Below are 21711 nucleotides of genomic sequence, written 5' to 3' on the forward strand. Positions count from 1 at the left end.
ATATATATATATATGATATATTATGTGTATGTAGAGGTCAATGTAACCCTTCTCGTAGATGTAATGAAAAGTTTTAAAATGTTTGCTCAATTCAACTTATGAATTTGATGATGTAAGCTAAGAGGCTAGTCTTAGTCCTCAAAGAGGACGACGACGCAAGGTTATGTCTAGGGGGTAAACCCGGATGTGAAATAATTTATGATAAATTGCAGAAAAATAGTTGCAAATAGACTCGTTGATCCAGCAGGTGAGTCGCCGAATCTCTTTGGAAAATTAGATTGGCTAAAAATTTCCAAGAAAAAAAGGGAAGTTGGCAATAGGAAGGATCTTACAGCAAATCTCTCACAGCATTCGGCGAGCGAGGAGTAGCCCGCCAAAATTTATAGTGTATTTTAGGGTTTGGGGGCGCAGAAAGGGTGACGAAGAAGGACTTTTGGTGAGTCATAGAGTGCACTCGGTGAACTTAGGATTCTCGGTGAAAGTTAAAGAACCCCACTCAATATTAAGAATGACATATGAAGCGACAAAGGGTGATTCACCAAACCGCCAAGTGGTTTGGCGAGATCGACTCAGCTCGCGAAGTGACCCAACGTGCCTATTTTAAACCCAACATCCCTAGTTTAACCCTTCAGCCCGCAAAAACAAAAATCAAGACAAGAAAATTTTCAACTAGACCTAGAACCATACCACCCATAACACTAAGATACTCAGACTACTCCCAGTTTAGCAAAATTTGTCCATTTGAAAACTTTTGACCTTAAGAATGACGTTAACCGCTCTATCACTATGAAAATTACGTCACTTGGCTCAAATGAAGGTAACTTGGACTTCACCGGACTAAACCCAAAATATTTGGACAACACCCCAAACTGTTAATTAATTTGAAGGCAAAAAATACTCGGGAATTCAGAAATATAGGCATTATAGGCAAGAGATTCAAATTAAAATAGGCACACATGCATAGAAGTACGAATAGAGAGGCCCCACACACACCACAAAGATAGAAATCATTGCAAATGAGAACAAATCTCTAAATAAGAATTCGGGGTTCAGAAAACCAAAATGATATGCTTAATTATAATGTTGAAAAGTTAGGCAGCAACGATATCCAACTCCGAACACAAACTTGATGACTTAAACGTGATAAAAATGCAATAATACATAAAATATTTCCTCGATTTGAGTTATGGAATTTCAAAAGTGACGAAACATAAATGAGTATTAAAGTTTAAACCTTTGGCGTTTAAAAACCATCCTATTCTCTCCTATTTGACAACATAAATTCTGCTCGCTGACCCACTCGGCAACACACCAAATGGGTACTTCTCTCAACGAGTTTAAGAGGACCTCCAGTTAATGTGGGGGTCCAAAAGGCAGATAAAATTGAGATTGCCGACCTGGACGATGATTCATAAATTTTCTCCTATGCTTGTCGAGTTTTACTAACTCCAATTTCGAAATTCCTTGAGTCTAGTAGAGGTCCAAGTCGGACTCGCCGACCTCTTTGCCGTGTAGCAGAAAAGACTTTTATCTCTCCAACGTGTGCCTCACAAACATATGCCATACTTTGACCAGGTCAATCAACACACCATTATTTCAAAATTAAAAAGCAGAAAGCAAATAAAACATATGTTGCCTTCCATGAAGCTCCTTAGTTAACGTTGTGGCACGACACAAGTCCTCATTCAATCTTTATTCTTTAGGTTTGACATAGTATCACTAGGAAACCCCCCATGTTGTCTCAGGTTTAAATGAGCAGAAATATGACACATTTTGGTCTCAAACTGTTTGATGGAGACGGAATTAGAGGTAACTATCTGGCTAAAGGTCATCACATCTTCCTTCATCTTTTTAAAACTCTTGTCGGACCCCTCAACTCTATTACGGATACTAGAAAGCATATCCTCCGGCAGACCTCCCTTTGAATACTTTAGCTTATTTCTCTAATGGAGGGGGGGGGAACACATATATCCTTCTTCCTGTCTCTCTCTTTCCAAGTGGGGTTACGACCCCTCCACATTCTATCACAATCTTTCAAACTTCCATCTTTGTTTCAAACTTCGTTACCACCCTGCCTCGGGTAGTATGAATGACAACCACCTCCTTGGATGAATAAGAAATTTAACTCTTCATTGTATAAAACCTCAAACTTGGTCTCATCACAGTGAACACACCCGACACCACAAAATTGACATTTCAAGCACCAGTTCCCACGACATTTTTAGACAAAATGTCAAGTTGTGCCATGATATTGGCATTGTTTTTGACCCATTCATGGTCTTTCTCTAGCTGCTCCTTTGTCAATTTAAACATGAGAGTGGAGACCTGTTCTTTGTGGGTGTACCAAGACCGATTAATTTTTGTCATACAATCAAAAAGAAGGGTTGTTGTAACATAAGGTTGTTGCAGACGAAAGTTGGTTAGCTACCCATGTTCACCGAATCAAGGATTCAGTAAAAATACTATAGCAAATTAATTTACACTGAACTCAAAGACCTTTCTTGTTTGAATCGATGCTTCAATCCCAAATTCAATTGAGATCAAAGAACGAAAAATGAATTTAATAATGGAAATTTCTCACTTGAAAGTTAAATTGGAAGAACTGAGAATTGAATTTCCTGCATCAAAGAAATATGTGGCTAATTCACTCGCGGCACAAGCAGAAACAAGTTGGGCAGACAATAAACAAAGAATGTGTGTTTAGTAATCCATATGTAAATGTGTATTGTTATCTACTCCAACATGCTTTTATTGATGGTTTGAGTTGAAGTCTTCTTTTAGTTATTGCAGTAACTTTAGCAAAATAAGTCATTTAGTTCGAATATATTTGAATTTTGAATTTTAGTTTGTTTGTTTGTAATGTTGACATACTCTAGGTTGTTTAAATTTTAAATTATGTAGATTATGTATTTTGTATTGGTTATTTAAAGCCCCTCAATGCGTGATAAAATTATTGAAAGCTATTGAAAGTCATTTCATTCTTGAGAGACATTTTCAATCATTTTGAGTTACCCCATTTTTTAAAAAGAAAAACACCAAGATTGGCATCAGAGCTTCATTGGTCTTAACAGATCTGTGAAATCTTCCAAACAACTACCATACATATTTAATCTGTAATTTTTTAAAGAGAAAAATACAAAGATTGGCATCAGAGGTTCATTGGTGTTAACAGATCTGTGAAATCTTCCAAACAACTACCATACATATTTAATCTGTAAAGTCTACCTTTTTAACCTATCAAGGCTACCCATTTTAACCTATCAAGGCTACCTTCTCAAGCCGTGTTTTATTCAACACAAAGAATTTTCTAAATCAATTTTAACTTAAAAATAATCGCCAGAAGCAGACTCTCTTTGAATGCCCCATAAATTTTCATAGATTAAAACTATAAAATTTTGTCTGTGAGAATAGAAACATATTTGAAAATTTTGTGATATGTGAGGTTGTGATGGACGAAAAATCATTAAAACCTCTCTCTTCAAATCATACAAAAGTTCATATTAAAGCAATTTCAAAAAACTTCTACACAAGATAATGTCATTACATGTGTTTTTGAATAACAAATTAAAAGAAGAAAATGAAAAAAGAAAAATTTTGCATGTTCAAAAATAATGAAATAAAATATAGCATTAACTACCAAAGTAAAAATTGAGGAGGAGCATTTCTTTCAATTGCAGTAACTAAAGCAAAGGAGGAGTGTTGAAGTTTTCTTTTAGTTACTGCTGTAACTATTAGCAAAATAAGTTCATTAGCTTGAATAAATTTGAATTTAGAATTTTAATTAGTTTGTTTATGTTGTTGAGATATTTTATGTTGTTTAAATTTTAAATTATGCAGATTATGTATTTTATGTTTTCTATTTAAAGCCCCTCAATGCTTAATAAAATTACTGAAATTTGTTGAATGTCATTTCAATATTCAGAGATATTTCGATCATTTTGTGTTTTCACATTTTATTTAAAAAACACCAATAATTTGAACTTTAAACATGAACTTGTTGCATAGGAAACTGTTGAGACATCACAATTGGTTCTTCGAAATCTTCAATGCTATATTCGCTATAACAAATACAATTTTTAACCGTAATAAATATACACATTAAAATAGAGTGTTAAAATTTATGTTGACATTAGTAATTGTCATTAGATTCAATATCTACAAAAGCTTTAACCACGACTCTGAAGTGTATTAAGATATACTTATCACTAGTAATTGGCTCTATATATATTATGCGGTAATGAAGCTATTACCGTTAATTAATTAGCTGCAATTAAGCTATTACTGTTAGTTAAGTGCTGCTACAAATTATTTTTGATGTAATGATTCAGTGTACGTCATGGTGTATATGATAATATATGCAGGAGCCCATTTGAAAATCTATGAATCAATTGATTTTTATTCCATTAAGTCCTTCATTCCTGCAAAACCAATGAATAATTTTTTGTTTTTTTTATTTAAGTGCTATAGGTCTATTTAATACAAAAATTAGTCTTTTTGTCAAGCTAAGGGTCTATTGGCAAGGGAGGAGCCTAGATGTTTGTCTGAATTCCTTCAACAAAAAATTACACTACTTATTTTTTAAATTTATACCACTAGACAGACTGTCTAGTAGATTTTTACTATCATAAAAATAACCAATAAAAATAAGTACAAGCAAAGGGGGATACTCCTTACCTTGTCAGTTCCAATGAAGAAACAAATCCCTATTAATTAACAAGCATGAAAAAAAAATAAGAGCTATAGAAAACTACCAATTCTATGATCATCACAAAATTTGTAATACAGTACTCTATGATTATATTTCAAATGAGAATACTTGAAAAATGCACAAAAATAAAATTCAAGAGGAAAATTGAGTTATCAACCTCAAACTTACTTTTACAAATGCGTGAATTAAATATGATAACCTGAAGTATTTTCATCTTGTCTTCTTCTTCTTCCAATTTGTCCAACAAAACTTGGTAATTCATCATTTCTTCTTGGATGTATTGGATCTGGTTGAAGCTATTGAAACTTTCATATGGTTCTACTTTTCAAAATATTACACTACTACATGTTAAAATTACTTATAATTTCTATATAGTAGGTGTTGAATCGTCAAGCTAATTCATGTATTTTCTTATTCATATATTGAATCCTTTAGTAACAACACTTACTCCAATCAATCTAACTAGAAAAAAGAAACAAGAAAATATATTATTTGAAAAAAAACTAGATATTGAGCTTACGAAGAAATAAATGATAATGTCCTTTCGCCTTCACTTTAATTGGATATATAAAGCTCTAATTTTAAAAAGAAACATTTGGAAACTTCAATATGATTGAACTTACAACTATAAACACTCTGACTCGTCCCTATTGTGTGTTATAGCCATCCATCGTTTACACTACATATTAATTTTTGAGGTGCTTAGAATTGATTGATGATCATTGAACAATGAAGATGACTAGAGATATCCATGTATGTATATTCAAAGTTGAAGTGTTTATTTATAGATTGAGGCTAAATTAAAGTGTTTATTAATAAGTTTGAGTTATATTGTAGAAAGTTAGGAGTGGTTTAGTTTGAAGACAAGTCAAACTGAAATTAATTGTGTTATGATTGGTTAGTGTCCTGTTCTTTATTCCTTATTATTATTATTATTAAATTTTACCTACACTGAATAATGAAGGCGAAAGCTATTTATCAGAATATTTAGTTACTAAATCTATTTGGTTGCTACATTTTATTTGAATTGTCATGCGAACATATTTTGAGAGTAATACTCCACTCCAGCTTTTCCAACACTTAAGCTCCCTATTGCGAGACCGTACTTGAGGTCTCGAGTAATAAGGAAGCTGGACTAGATATCGTTTAGAGCTAGCTTTCTAGATAATATGCACTGCAAATTGCAGCCATCCAATTGAATATGGAGTGAACTCGCTACAATATATGGAGGAAAACGAGTAGAAGAACTTAAAACATACTCGTGAGCTATTCTATTTTAAGTTCCCTTGAGCAAGAACAATCCTCAGAGTCATACACTTCTGTGTATCATAAGGCAAAGATCTATACTGCAAAAATTTAGACTGCCACTAGAGTTGTAGGATCGGTAAGCTCCCCCTGTAGGACCAATTCCTTGGTTAACATAGCAATTAGCTCCTCAAAGTGCACACACAAAAACAGAACGTAAGTCAGGAGGATTATTTTGCATTTCTAAAAATGTGGCTCTGCAATTTTGTATTTTGCATTAGTTTATCTACTGTAGCGAAGGAGTATAATAATCTATGCGTAACTATTGGTTTAGCGGAAAGGTTGTTTTGGCTCCTTTCATACTATCTCATCTATACCGAGGCTTTAGAAGCATAGTTACCCGAGGATTTGGTTCTGCAAGGGGGCCATCTAGATCCTACAACTCTGGATATACTCTTACTTTCCGCAATATAGACCTTATCCTTAAGATACACAAAATTTAAAACCTAAGGGATTGCCCTAGCTCAAGGAAATTTAAAACAAAAAAACATCCGAGAATATTTTAAGTTCTTCTACTAATGTTCCCCCATATCTCCTAGCTAATTCACTTCATATTCACTTGGATGGATGAAATTGGTGGTGCATATCCCATATAGTATGAAGCTCTAGAAGATATCGGATCAACTTCCTTATTTCTTAAGACCTAAAGTATGGTATTGGAAAATCTTGCTTGGAGTATTACTCTACAAATAAGTCTGCACAACAGTTTAGGTCGACATAGACTATTGTCCACCTCCTCATCATTCTGTTTATACTTAACCATAAGAAAAGATCGTGTTCAATTCAAAAAGTGCATTAGAGAAGTGGATTTGAAGTTTTATCTACTGAAGTGAAATTTCTCAGTTGTTGAAATTTATCCTAATCCCAAATGTACGCCATCATTTGAGTTGTAGTGGTCTACTTACATAAGTAAAACACGGACCGGATCAATTGAGAAAATCCTACATAGGATTATTGGTTAGGAAGCAATAAAGAAGAAAAGGAACAAAGTTATTGTATACGAAACTTTTGACCTTCATGTATAGTACAGTCAAAGCTCGTTATAGTGCATATAATTTGCTATGTAACAAGACTCTTAAAGTTTAGGAGAAAATTTTTTTCTCCTAGACTCCAAAATTCCAAGACCAGATCCATTAAACTTGTAAGTAGAGAAATAAACACAAATATTTTACACAAGAATGTTCTATTAAATGCACCATCTTAGTGATTGTAGATCTTGAATATTTACCGAAAGGAATCAAATGGGGATGCAAGAAACTTTTTACTTCATTTGGAATCTTGAAATTAGAAAAATCAAAACATTGATGCCCTACGAGCATTAGTACAAATTTACAACCATTTAGTAGAGAACTCAGTATGAAGAGCACACACTCGTTTCCCGCAACAACAATGATGACTCTTAATATTACAAGATTAACAATTAGACCAAATTCATTAATAAGTGAAACAAAATTAAATTCATACTTACAATAACAGATAGATAATTGCAGTAGTGTTATGAAACTATAAGATAAGAAGAAGAAAGTAGAGAGAAGAGAAGACTTGTTAATTTGTTAAGGGATGATTTTAGAATGAAGAGAACCTCTCTATATATAGGGGAAATCTAACTTGGTCCCCAAATAGTATTCCTAACCATACCCTAAAATGAATCCACATAATAGACATTCCCTATACTACAAATACTTTATAACAAAATGGAAATTAAACTAGCTTAATAACTAATTAGGGGAGGTGGCAAAAGTGGTTAAGAATGAGGAGCTTGATAAATCTTCTAGTTTGTTAGGAATTAGCTTTTACAATGAAGTGTGTTAGTTAGAATAATAGTGATACATTTTAGTACTATCATATATACAACTTGTATGAGCATTAAGAAATCCTGCTTGATGGAACAAAATTTTCTCTCTCGTTCTGAATACAATTGACTCAACTATTCTTCTCGTTTTTATTTTAACTGAGAATATGCCTCAAGATGTTTCAAAATAAAATAGTTAGCTACAATTTTATCGATTTTATTTTAGCTGAGAATATGCCTCAAGATATTGCAGAGTAAAATAGTTAGCTAAATTATTTTATTTGGGTCCTATGTGATTTGAATTTAGGAGTTCGTTCTTTTATTTGCTATTTGAATTTTACTAGCATATTTTTCTATTTTTAGTTAGCAATTATATCTTTAAATATATGTCTCAGAATTATTTTATATTGATTAAATAATTTCCTTTGACAATTCTGCAGTATTTTTTCTCACAGTCTGTCCTATTATTTTCTTAGTTTTTTTAATCAAAAAAAAAACAATTGGTATCTAGAGTCTTCTTCTTGAGGACATGTGAGTAGAAAAATAGATTCTGAAAAGAGTTTTTCATGAATGGATCATTCGATTTTTAATGGTGAGAATTATCAACAATGGGTTGTGAACATGGAAATGTACTTTGATTATCTTGATCTTTGGGAAGCCATGGAAGAGAATTATGAAATTAATTTGCTTCCAAATTATCAAAATATAGCCCAAATAAGGAGGCTTATGAGGCAAGATGACATGGTTGAAGGAGAATTAATAGCCGGTCACAAATCTCAGAGCAATGGTAAATTCATGAAGAGACTAGATGCACAATGCAAAATATGCAAACAACTTGGTCATGAATTTGTTATTTGCAAAAAAGCAAATTTCTAAAGGATAGAACAGTTGGCCAAGTCACTATTACAAAGAAGAAGAACACCATTTTTCTGTGGCAAGTTGATTTTCAACAAAAAAAATCAGAATTTTTTATGATTGATAGTGGTTGTACAAAACATATGACATATGAAAGAAGTCTTGTAAAAGTGTTCATTCCTCTGAAAAATAAGAAATAATTGAGAATGGTGATTGTACTCCTGCAGTGTTCATTCCTCTAAAAAATAAGAAATAATGGAGAATGGTGATTGTATTACTGCAAAAAGAAAAATGTCTATTTCAATTAAAATTAATACAGGTAAAAAATATACGTACAGATTTCTTTATATGCTTGATATTTACAGAAGTTTATTTCGTGTTGGTCAGCTAATCAAAATAGGATCTATATTATTATTTTGAGAAGAATATATTTGAATATTTGATTCTACTAAGGAATAGATTTTACAAGTTTTAATGAGAGGTCAGAGCTTCTCATTTAATCCAGTAGAAGATGCACAGAAGTCTTGCTAAACAAGAGATTAATTAGCAGTTTCGTTCATAAGGAAAATTTTAGATGAGACTACAATCTACAGTTCCTGATCCAAGGAGGAGTGTTTAGAATATATCTCAATATACTGAGGAATAAAATAGTTAGCTACTTTAATTGTTTTTAATTATTTTGTTATATGCATATGTGACTTGAATTAAGACGGTACGCTCTTTTATTTGTTATTTAAATTTTACTGGCATATTTTTCTTTTTTAGTTAGGAATTATATCTATAACTCTGAATTGCTTATAAAATAATCCCCTTTGATAATTATGCAGTATTTTTTTCCCAAGTCTTTCTCTATTATTTTCTTAATTTCTTAATTAAAAAAACCCAACAATTTCCATGTCTTAGCATATCTATCTTCCTCAGGATTCTATCTCTAAATTAGTTAATTTCATAATTTCATGCATCAATTTGTATTAGAGTGATCAATCATTGAAATAGCAATGGTGACATAAAGAACAAACAAAGAAAGTGCAGCACAAGAAATAGACGATAGATTTTTGTAGATTCAGGAACAATTGAAGAAATAAATAAAGGGTATGTCTAATATATATGATCACAATGCTCAAATAGAAAATGAATTGGGTCATATGAAGTATGAAATTTAATATATTGCTATAAGGGGCAGAGATAAGGAATTTCGAATTCAAGAATCTTTGAATGCAAGAGAAGGTTTTGTAGAGTGGCAAAGTGACAATCGAACCAAAGATACACTAAATTTTATTGTTTTTCATGGTTGTATAAATTTCATTTATTATTCTACAGTAAAATTTCCTAAATTTTCTAGAAGAGATTTATGAACTTGGTTATATAAAGCTGATTAGTGAATCTCAATGAACGAAGTTCCCTTTCATCAATGGGTGAGGATGGTTAGTAAACACCTAGAAGGATAAGCTATAGATTAACATAGATCCTTTTTTAAATCTAGGTTTATAGGTTTGGATCCTACATAGACTGAGTATGTATTAGCACTTGAATGAAATATTTTGTGATGGTTATGAGTATTTTATGAATGATTTATCAAATCTACAACATATTGGAAGTGTTAGGGAGTATTAGACCGAGTTTGATTATTTCCCTGAAATGATAATGCCATCACGTAACACCTAGGGGCTCTTTTATTTGTATTCTTGTTATTTGATAAACCCAGGGACATTCTTGAGGAACCTTATCCCTTCTTCAAATCAACACACTACTGCCAGGCTAGAAAAAGTACAATTGGATGGTGCACAGTCTCCACATAGGGAAGAAATGGCAGAAACCTCGTCCAATTACATGGACTCAAAGGTTGTGACAATTCTTCCTAAAGATTATGACCAATAGTCATAACTAGTTCTTGCAACTTGAAAATTCCAAAAAACTCTTGAAAAGGCTAACACTCAAGTGAAGAATCATCCTCAAGAACAACAGGTTCCTGATAGAGATGCAAGCCTAGTTGTCTTAGGGTTATTTCTTCTACACGTACCTTGTAAATATTTCCTATTCTACAATCGATACAGATATTGTGTTTGGTATAAAAATCTAAATCGATTAAGGATATCTTATTTAGTGCGCGTCATTATGTGTTGCTTAGTAGAAAGTCTTAGTCATCAATAGGGGGATGATTATGTGGGAAAACTATGTGCTTGTTAGTTGAAATCTAAGTTGTCCAGTGGTGATTTCTTAGTAGGCAGTGTGACATCTCCTTAGGCTCTTCAAGTAGTAAAGTTATTACTTCGTTGTGAGCTTAGTAACTTCTTCTCATGTTGATTGTAACTGTGATTCACTTTTTCTTAAAGAAGAATAGTGAAACAGTTGAAAATCATGTCTGACAGGTCGTGGTTTTACCCCCTTGAGAAAGGATATTTCCACGTAAATTGCTTATGTTGTGTTCTTGTCATTATTTACCCTATGTTATTGTTCTTGCTGAGTCAAGCGACCTAGTCTGTGGAATGATAGTGGATGCAGTCATTCTATAAAGATCTGAAACTAAAACTAAATAAACCATTAAGAATTAGTTCCCAAAAATATTGTAATAAGAAGAAATGTTCGAGGCTAAGGAACATGATTGGGGACTTAAACCTAATTACATGTCTCAAATTCCTTTACTACCTACCCCTACGTATAGTTGACGTCTAATGTACCAAAAACCTTCTTTCAAAAATTCTGCATTTCAAGAAACATTTTTGAAAAAAACGACAATATATAGACCTAGTAGATTCAACAATACTACCATGGCAGGAGATGAACAACAATATAGATTAATGAGAGGAATTAAAAGGTTTTTTTTTATGATGAGAAGTATGTAACGGGGCATAATTATAGGGCCACGAAACAACTTCACTTGGTTGAGGTGTTGGAAGAAGATTCAATAGACCTCAATTAAGAAGTATAGTTACAAGAAGAGTCTAGTGTAGTAGAGGAATTAATAGTCATCTCACTACAAGCATTTACTACTGTGATAGGTTATCAGACCGTAAGGGTTATAGCATATCATGAGACAAGACCCTTAAAAATGTTGATTGACACAAGGAATCACACATCATTTCATTGGATAATAAGTATCTAACAATTTAGGCTGTAAATCTATTACAATCATTGAATTGTCTAGGTCAGGTCAAGTAAGAAATTAAATATATTGAAACAAGGGTCTGAGATAAGGAATATTTGAATGCAAGAGAAGGTTTTATAGAGTTTCATCGTGAGGATCGAACCAAATAAACACTAAATTGTGATATTCATATGGTGATAACACTTTCATTCATTATGCTACACAAACATTTCGTAAATTTTTTGGATGAGAGTTACGAACTTTATTATATAAAGTTTATCAGTGAATCTCTATGAATAAAGGTCCCTTTCATCAAAGGGTGAGGATGGTTGCTAAACACCTATAAGGATAAACTATAGCTTGGCATAGATCTTTTTTGAAATGTAGGGTTTAACTATTGGATCCTACATTTGTTGAGTATGTATTAGCACTTGAATTAAATATTTGGTGATAGTTATAAGTATTAAAGAATGCTTTAAAAAATCTATAACAAATTAGAAATGTTAGGGTATATTAGACGGAGTTTGTTAGACTGCCTGAAATGATAATGCCATTAGGTAACACCTAGGGGCTCTGTTATTTGTATTTTTTTTTATTTCATAAACCCAAGGACCGTCTTGAGGGACATTATCTCTTGTCTAAATGTACACACAACTTCCAGGCTGAAAAAAGTACAGTTGGTTGGTGCACAGTCTCCAAATGTGGAAGAAATGGAAGAAACCTAGGAAAATGGCATAGACTCGAAGATTATGAATATTATTCATAAAGACTATGACCAATAGTCATAACCTTAGTTTTTGAAACTTCAAAATTCTCAAGAACTCCTGAAAAGGCTATTACTCAAATGAAGAATCATCCTCAAGAACAACATGCATCTGATAGAGATTCAAGCCTAGTTCTCTTAGGGTTATTTCTTCTACACGTACATTGTAAATAAGTTCCTAATCTATAAAGGATTCATATATTGTGTTTGGTCGAAAAGTCTAAATTGGTCAACGAAATCTGATTTAGTGCGCAACATTGTGTGGTGCTTAGTAATACTCTTAGTCATCCATTCTGTTGCGATATAGTGGGCAAACTACGTGTTTCTTAGTTGAGCTATAAGTTTTCTAGTGGTGATAGCTTAGAGGGCACTGTGACATCTCCTTAGGATCTTCAAGTTGTAGAGTTATTACTTAGTTGTGGGATTAATAACTTCTTCTCATGTTGGTCGTAACTATGGTTCACTTTTTCTTAAAGAAGATTAGTTAAACAGTTTAAAATCTTGTTTGATAGGTCGTGGTTTTACTCCTTTGAACAAGGAGATTTCAACGTAAACTTCTTGTGTTGTGTCCTTGTCATTATATTGCCCTTCGTTATTTTTCTTAATGAGTCAAGGGACCTGATCCATTTACTGATGGTAGACACACACATTTTATCAAGCTTTCAAACTAAAAGTAATTAAACCAATAAAAATTTACTCCCCAAGAACATTGTTACAAAAAGAAATGTTTGAGGTTAAGGCACACTTTTGGGGCCTTAAACCTAATTCCATGTTTCAAATTCCTTTACTACCTACACTACTTTTAGTTGATCTCTAATGTATCAAAAACCTTCTTCCAAAAACTATACATTCAAGAAACATTTTGAACCAAATAACAATATAAAGACCTAGTAGATTCAACAATACTACCGTGGAAGATATTGGCAACAATAGAGATGAATGAGCAGAATTCAATGGGGACTTTTTTTTGTGATGAGAAGTGTGTAACGAGACATGATTGTAGAGCCACGAAAAACTTCACTTGGTTGAGGTGTTGGAAGAAGATCCAATAGATCTCAAAAAAGAATTATAGTAAGAAGAAGAGTCTAGTGCAACAGATAAATTCATAATTATCTCACAACAATCATTTACTACTGTTATAGGGTATCAGAACATAAGGATTATAACGTATCATGAGAATTGATTCTTACAAGTGTTTATAGGCACAAGGATAACACGTCATTTCATAGGATAATAAGTATCTAACAACTTAGGCTATAAATCTGTTACGATCATTGAACTGTCTAAAAGTGTGGCTGATTGAAAAAGTGTACAAACAAGTTCAATTTTCAATAATTTACAATGGTTATTACAAGGAACATTTTTTGTTCACATTCCCTGACTATGCCTCTAGGAAATGTAGAGACTGTATTGGGAGTGCAATGATTGAGTACCTTAGGCGGAATCTTATTTGATTTTAAAAACAAATTTGTTCAATTTGTGTACCACATGAAGAAACATGTCCTAAAAGGTGTCCGAATTGAACTTGAGGTTTGTAATTCCAGTCACTAAATACTATAAGGGGCAAGACGCTCAATTATTTATGATGACTTTAATGCAAAAGACATGAGCACACGGACAATCCAATGTTATACAAGCTACTACAGGTACTAAGATTGTGTTAGAAATTTTCTTTCTGAACTAAAGTTAATTTTAATTTTGCTGCTTTATACTCGATAAAGACTTAGTAAATTAGTTGGTAGGAATCTATTCCTATTGTTTAGGTGTAAGTCAGTGTGTTATGAATCTGCTAGTTGTGGTTTTACTCTACTGAGATTGTGTTAGGCAATATCTTTTTCAACTTCAAATAATTTTTTACTTTTACAACTTTATATTAAATATGACTTAGTCAATTAGTTGTAAGGCATCTATTCCTATTTTTTAGGAGTAAGATAGTAGGTTATGAATTTGCTAGTCTGGGTTTCCTGCTTTCTATTTTTCATTTTAAGTTTTATAAATGTAATACAAAGACATCAATAAAAATGTATTTCTACCGATATTTTGCTTGACTTCTCCACTCTTCAATAACTCATACTTATGAATTTTTCCAACAATTGGTATCAAAACTTTTTTATCTTGCGGGATATGTGGGTAATTCTATGAGTAATTCATTCAAGTAAATCAAGCACCACAACCAGAAAAAAAAAGATTAAACATGGAAGAAAGCTCAAGTTTCTCAGCAATCGAAACTCTTGTCTTCAACGGTGAAAATTTTCACATGTGAGAAGTGAGGTTGGAAGGTTATCTCGAATATTTAGATCTTTGGGAGGAAATAGAGGAATACTATGAAATTCTTCCGCTACTCGCAAAACCACTAATAGCTGAACTCATAAATAACAAGTACAAGAAAACTGGTCTCTTCAACAATTTTCACTCATATTATGTCTCTAAAACCAGGAAAAGCCCTCTAGGATTATATTAAGATAGAATATGAAGGATATGATCGTGTCAAAGGTATGCAAGTGTTGAATCTTATTAGAGTGTTTGAGTTACAGAAGATGAAAGAATCGAAAATCATCAAAGAATACTCTGACATGCTTATGAGCATAGAGAACACAATAAGATTACTTGCATCTGAGTTTAAAGACACACCTAATGTTGAAAAGATTCTGGTTACTACACGTGAAAGATTTGAAGTCACCATTACCACTTTATACAACACCATGGATCTATCAGAAATCACTTTGCAGGAAATGTTGAATTCCTTAGAGAGTCAAGAAAAAAGAAGGGCTATGAGCGAAGAGGGAATTAGAGACAGAGCATTGGCAGCCACACATGAATATAGTGGAAGATACAAAAAGAAACACAATAAGAAGAACGAACCGAAAAATGGAGAAGGAGTAGCTTGTTACCAATCTGTGTTTGAAAAAGGAATTAATTATTCCACTAAAACTTTGCAGAAACACGAATTTACCCAAAGTTTAATGAATCAGTAAGGGAGATGAACAAAAATTAATTTAGAAAAAACTAAAATCTGTAAACATACAAGAATCTGGAAAAATAGAACAAAAAAAGATCAAGCCGACTGAATTCACAGTGTCCCCTTAAGGAAATTATTCTCCGCTAGTATTTGAGGTTAATTTTGAAATATGTCCTCCCATGATAGAATGATCTCAATCACTACCGTATTAATACCAAAAACACTGGTGTCAGCGAACCACTCAACAACAATAAATTACATGAAGAAATTTTTGTGCAAAAGAAGATGAAGAAATCAGAAAAAATCTTAAGGAAAAATTCTGAAGAGTGAATGGTATTTATAGGCAAGAGAAACAAATTTCGAAAGGTTGAAACCTTTTAAGAATCCACACGACCATTAATAAAAGTTTCCAACCTTTCAAACGGTCGTGGCTGTTTTTGAAAGTTGCAACCTTTTAGAACATTCATATCCAAATGGTGGGAAATTTAAATAAAATTAGAAAATACTCTAAATAAAACGGGTTGCGCGGATCTGAGTCAGGTCGGGTTAATCAACTAAACGTTTAAAAGTTTAAGTTGTCTTTGTTTTACCTATGTACCTCATGTCAACCTTTGTTTTATTGGTTATAGTAATATTTCAAAAGCGTACATAATTTTTCGACCTGAAGGTGAGAAGATAGTTATCAGCAGATATATCCACTTCATGGGGAATTAAGAATTGGAATAGGATGATTCAAGTAATTCTTTCTAGAAGACAAGATCATGGTCGAATGAAAGGGACGATGATCAACCGGTTACGGAAACTCGATTTCTCCCTGATATTTATGAGAGATGTAATGTTGCGATTAGTTAACCTACAAACCCTTAACATGCTATCAAAGACCCCAATTAGAGAAATTCAATGCGTGAGGAGATTTTTATTATCGAAAAAAATTATATTTGGCATCTTGTTGACAAACCTCAAGGCCGAAAAATAATTGGAGTATAGTGGATGTTCATAACCAAGCTAAATGTGTATGGTTCAATCAACAAACATAAATCAATGCTTTTAGTTAAGGTTTATGCGCAGATTTTTGGTGTAGATTATTCCGACACTTTTGCTCATGTAGCTAGGCTCTACCTGATCAAATTATTTATAACTATTTTTCCACAACGTGCTTGGAAAGTGCATCAGATGGATGTCAAAATAGCATTCATAATTTCAATCTTGATAAAGAAATTTATGTTGAAGAACATGAAGGCCTTGTTATATATGGAAAGGAAGATAAACTCTATCGACTACATAAAGCTCTTTATGTCTTAAAAACTCACAAAGAGCTTGGTATAGTTTTAAAGATGATTATCTGCTCATTCTCGATTTTGAAAAGAGTCTTCGAAAATTCACATTGTATGTTAAACATAATAGCTGTGAGATTCTTGTTGTTTTTCTTTATGTGGTTGTCCTTTAGATTATAGGAAGCAGTGAAAAGAAAATTGATGAGTTCAAGCAACATATGATGCAAGCTTTCTAAATGTCTGATCTTGGTCTCATGACATATCGTTTTCTTGGAATGGATATTACACACGGAAAAGATAATTTTTTTCATTTTCTAGAAAAACTACACAAACGAAATTCTCAAGAGACTCAAAATGGAAAATGGCAAAGACATTAGTACTCCCATGAACCAAAAGAAGAAACTAAGGAAATAATGGAGCCAAAAGGTGAATGAGACATACTTCAGAAGTTTCATTGGATGCTTAATGTGTCTTAGAACTACAAGACCCGATAATGTTGTAAGTGTTTTATCAAGGTTCATGCATTGTCCTAGTGAAGTACATTTGGAGAGAGCCAAAAGAGTTGTGTGATACATCAAAGGAACCAGCACCTAGGGAGTCAAGTATCAGAAGAGTAAACGTATGAAGCTTTCTGGGTAGTCCAACAGTGATATTGGCTATGCCGAGGATGATTCAAAGAGTACTTCGGGGTATTATTTTAGTCTTAGTTTTGGAATTTTCTCATTGAATTGTAGGAAAAAAGATATTATAACTCAATCTACTATCGAAGTTCAGTTTGTGGCAGCTGCAGGAGAAACAAATCAAACCATGTGGCTCAAGAAAACTCTTGTTGAATTACACATAGAACCGACTGGAAGCATCAAAGTATTCGTTGACAATGAAGCAGGAACAACTATATCTCACAATCTTGTGTTTCATAAAAGAACTAAGCACTTCAAAATCAAGTTGTTTTTCGTGAGAGTAGTGCAAAAATATGGACATATAACTCTAGTCTATTGAAAAATGGAAGAACTATTGGCTCATATATTCACTAAGTCTTTACAAGTGAGCAAGTTTCAGCTTCTCAAACAGAGAAGATGGAACAACAAGATGCAATCTAAATATCTGGAAAATACAATAAAAAATTACATCAAAATATATACTAGAAATTATTTAAGAAGATCAATCAAGAAATTAAATGGAAACCTACCTCAAATCCGATCATGAATGCTCCAATCAACCACCAACAAGCAATCCTTTTTTTTTAAAATCCTCCGAACACTGCCACACTATTATATTATAAATCACAATTTCATTATGTATGGTTAGACAGTAAAATCGCAATAATTGGAAATGGACACGAAATGTAGTCAAAATGGAAATATCTGGCGTATTCTGGAAATCTCAATATTGACTCTACCAAAAGGGCTTGTACACTGTAACGGGGTCAATTCCATGTGTGGAACACCCCGAACAAATACAAGTAAATAAAATACAAATTTAGAAATAAAAGAAAGGGAAGACCCTTTGTGCGGAATATTCCTCAAACAGAGAGCCTCCAACAGTTCCATAAAACACCAACGTGTATCCACAATAAACTTGGGCCCCAACACTTTGAATCTCCTCAATCATATCTCCCTAAGATCAAGAAATCGCATTTTAATGTTAGTGAAAGAAGCTGAATTTTTCTATTTAAATAGTAGAGTTCTCGTTGCTAAATGTGATTTATGGTCACTAAAGTCCTAAAATCCGGTTGCTAAACACCTACACAATATATCAACCTATCGCAAACTATTTTGGGTATGAACTGTATGAGAAATTAGAAAAACGAATTACAAACTACAAACCCTTTTTCAGTAATCTGGCAACTTACTCTAAATGGAAGATGATGAAAAGAGGGAACTGATTCCGTTAAGCCCTAAAATTGCGGTCGGGTGAAAGAATTTAGCACTCCAAAAAAAGAAAAGGAAAAGTCGAGGGAATTTCGCCTTATGGTTCTGAAACTTTTAAGATTAATTTTTTCATTGCTCCATAATGTGTCAATAAAAACTAGGAATATTGTGTCTAATATTGTCTTTTTACATATTTTCATCATATTTCTCTTTTTATTTCTTTTTTGTCATTTAAAAATTGTTAAAGATAGTATAACTTAATAATACAACAAACTTAAACTTAAGAACAATTAACATTTCAAAATAATTAAAAGATATATGAAAAATTCACGAGCAAACATAGACTTGTTTGAATCTGGAAATTTGAAAGGTGTCATATCAATTGGGGCAGAGGGAATATATTTTATTAGATAAAAATGCAAAAAAATAATAATTTCTAATTTCTAATATTATTTATTCAAATTGGAAATTTCCAATACTATGAAAATATAAGACATTCATGGGCATCCAGTTTTGTAAAAGCTAATTACTATTCCTTTAATATCTGCATAACAAAATATGTAGGTCAGACACACGATATTACTAAGCCCTCATTTATTTGCATAGTATGAAAATTTTAATTTTAAATTATTCATATTTTAATCATCAAGGGTGTGTTTCATTTGAAGGAAAATATTTCCAGAGAGATGTTTTGAATTTTTTCTCTTGTTTAGTTGGCATAAATTCTTTCAAAATTATTTTCCAAATCAACTCATTTTCCTCAAATTAAAGAAAAACGACTTACCTCCAAAAAATAGGGAAAACATTTTTCCATAAATCTTTTTCAATCTTACACCTCAACTATCATTCCTAACTAATGTTTCGTGTATATATTTCCCATACTAATTCAAAATTTGACTCCTGATTCTAATTTCGGGACAAGAGTCTTGACCTTGATTTGAAACTATCATGTCCCAAATTAGATCTGGGTAGAATCATGATTTAATGTCTTGTTCTAGTTAAGTATCCATGGTCGAATCTTAAGAAAAGTGTCAAGGTGGTGTTCCTAGTTTGTTGTCACAGTCGGGTTACAAATGGAAAATTGAGGCTAGGTCCTTCGGGTGAGATTTCAGTTCGGAACACAGATCCTGGGTCACACATCAAGTTCGTCATCGAATTTAAATCCTGATTCATTAGTAAGTTCATGAGCAGGAATTCAGGATCAAATATAAGTTTGAATGTTGATTCCTCTGTTAATATTTAGGAATCGAGAGTCGACAATTAGGGTTGTGGTNGTCATCGAATTTAAATCCTGATTCATTAGTAAGTTCATGAGCAGGAATTCAGGATCAAATATATGTTTGAATGTTGATTCCTCTGTTAATATTTAGGAATCGAGAGTCGACAATTAGGGTTGTGTTGTGGGTCTTATGTGAGATGTTGATGTCGAGTCCCATTTCCAAAGTTTGTTCATGCATTGTGCATCGCGCTCAAGTCCTAGTTTGGGAGTCAAACCTTAATTAAGATGTTCGAATTTTGTTTACGGGTCATGTCCCAATTAAGAGTGTTTGAATTTGGGTCACAAGTCTAGTCTGGGGTTGGATACCAATCGACTTTCAAGATTATGTGTAGATTTAAGTGTGAGGGTCGGGGTTGGGGTCTGATGTTGTCGGTTTTTGCACTCAGATGAAAATTGGGTCATGGGTTTGGATTCAAGTTCACATCAAGGGTTATGAGTGGGGTCAGTTTCTGGGACGAATATTAGGTCCTATGTTGGGAATAAGTCTTGATTCAAAAGTTGAATTTCTATTTAGAAGTCGGAGTTAGATTTTATATTCTTCATTGGGGTCGTACTTTTGTTCAAAAGTCAGGTCATAAAAAACATGGCAAGGTCCTTGTTTGAAAGTTGATCCCAGGTCAAAAGTTGGGATCCTCTCCCAAAATGGAAGTCGGGTCCTTGATATAGAGTCGAGGTTGGACTCATGTTTAGTGATGTCCTAGTTAGAGTGTTGGGAATGAATTCATGTCCTAGTGTGACTTTGGGTTCCGAACGTGAGCCGGGGTCAAGGGAAAGTTTGGATCTTAGGGTTGGATCCAGATCGGTCATTGGGGTCTTGTCCCGGTTAAGGTTTGGGTTGAAGTCGGCTCCCAATTTGACTATCAAGTCTTAAGTTTAAAGTCAATCATAGGTTCCGGATCAGATGTCGAGTTCAGATCTTGAATCATTCATTAGGGTCACATTTGATTTGGGTATTAGGGTCGTGTCCCGAATTTGTTATCGTGGTTTGCTTTCAGTTTGGGAAATATTTTTCAGAAACATATTTTGTACATTCTAGCCAAATATAAAAATATATTTTTTACATTGTTTTTCAACTCACCAACCAAGTATTAGATACTAATATTTTCGCACACACCAACCAAACATGACAAAATTAGATAAAACCCACAAATTTTCCAATGAAAACATATTTCTTCATACCAAATGCACCCACGTCTAGGCTTTTAGTATGTTACAATTATTGAATGAGCCTAAATATGCATGAGTGAATAAAATGTGTAATAAAGTTTTATATTCTTCGCATAGACTATCCATTTTTGGCGGTATTTAATATTTATATCACAAATCAATGCTATTTTATTTTTGTCCCTATTGCTCATTTTAATGAAAACTTTTTTTGTCCAAAGAACCCTTAACTGTGACTTAATTTCATAGGGAAAACCTTTTAGATACTTTTTACAATTTTTATCCTCAACAAAAACATTGTTTCCAACAAATATAATAACTTGTCATCACAACTAATTGTTATTTACAAACATCACCAATAACGATCATTATCATAACAATCATAGATCGGAGTTGTCATTTGTTCCTCTTAAAAACAAAGTAAAAAGGGGAAATACTACTCTCAAAGAGATATAATAAATGTAATAAAATTATTTTTATACTCATTATAAGTGGAATCAGTAATTAAAAAATAATTAGTATTATTATTCTTTACACATTTTATCTTTATAAGTTCAATTTATCACAATACACGTGTATGTAAATTGGTATACATTATCATTTATGTGTGTATTTTCATATATATATATATATATATATATATATATATATATATA

Source organism: Solanum pennellii, chromosome 9, assembly GCF_001406875.1.
Source record: "Solanum pennellii chromosome 9, SPENNV200".
Classification (NCBI taxonomy): Eukaryota; Viridiplantae; Streptophyta; class Magnoliopsida; order Solanales; family Solanaceae; genus Solanum; species Solanum pennellii.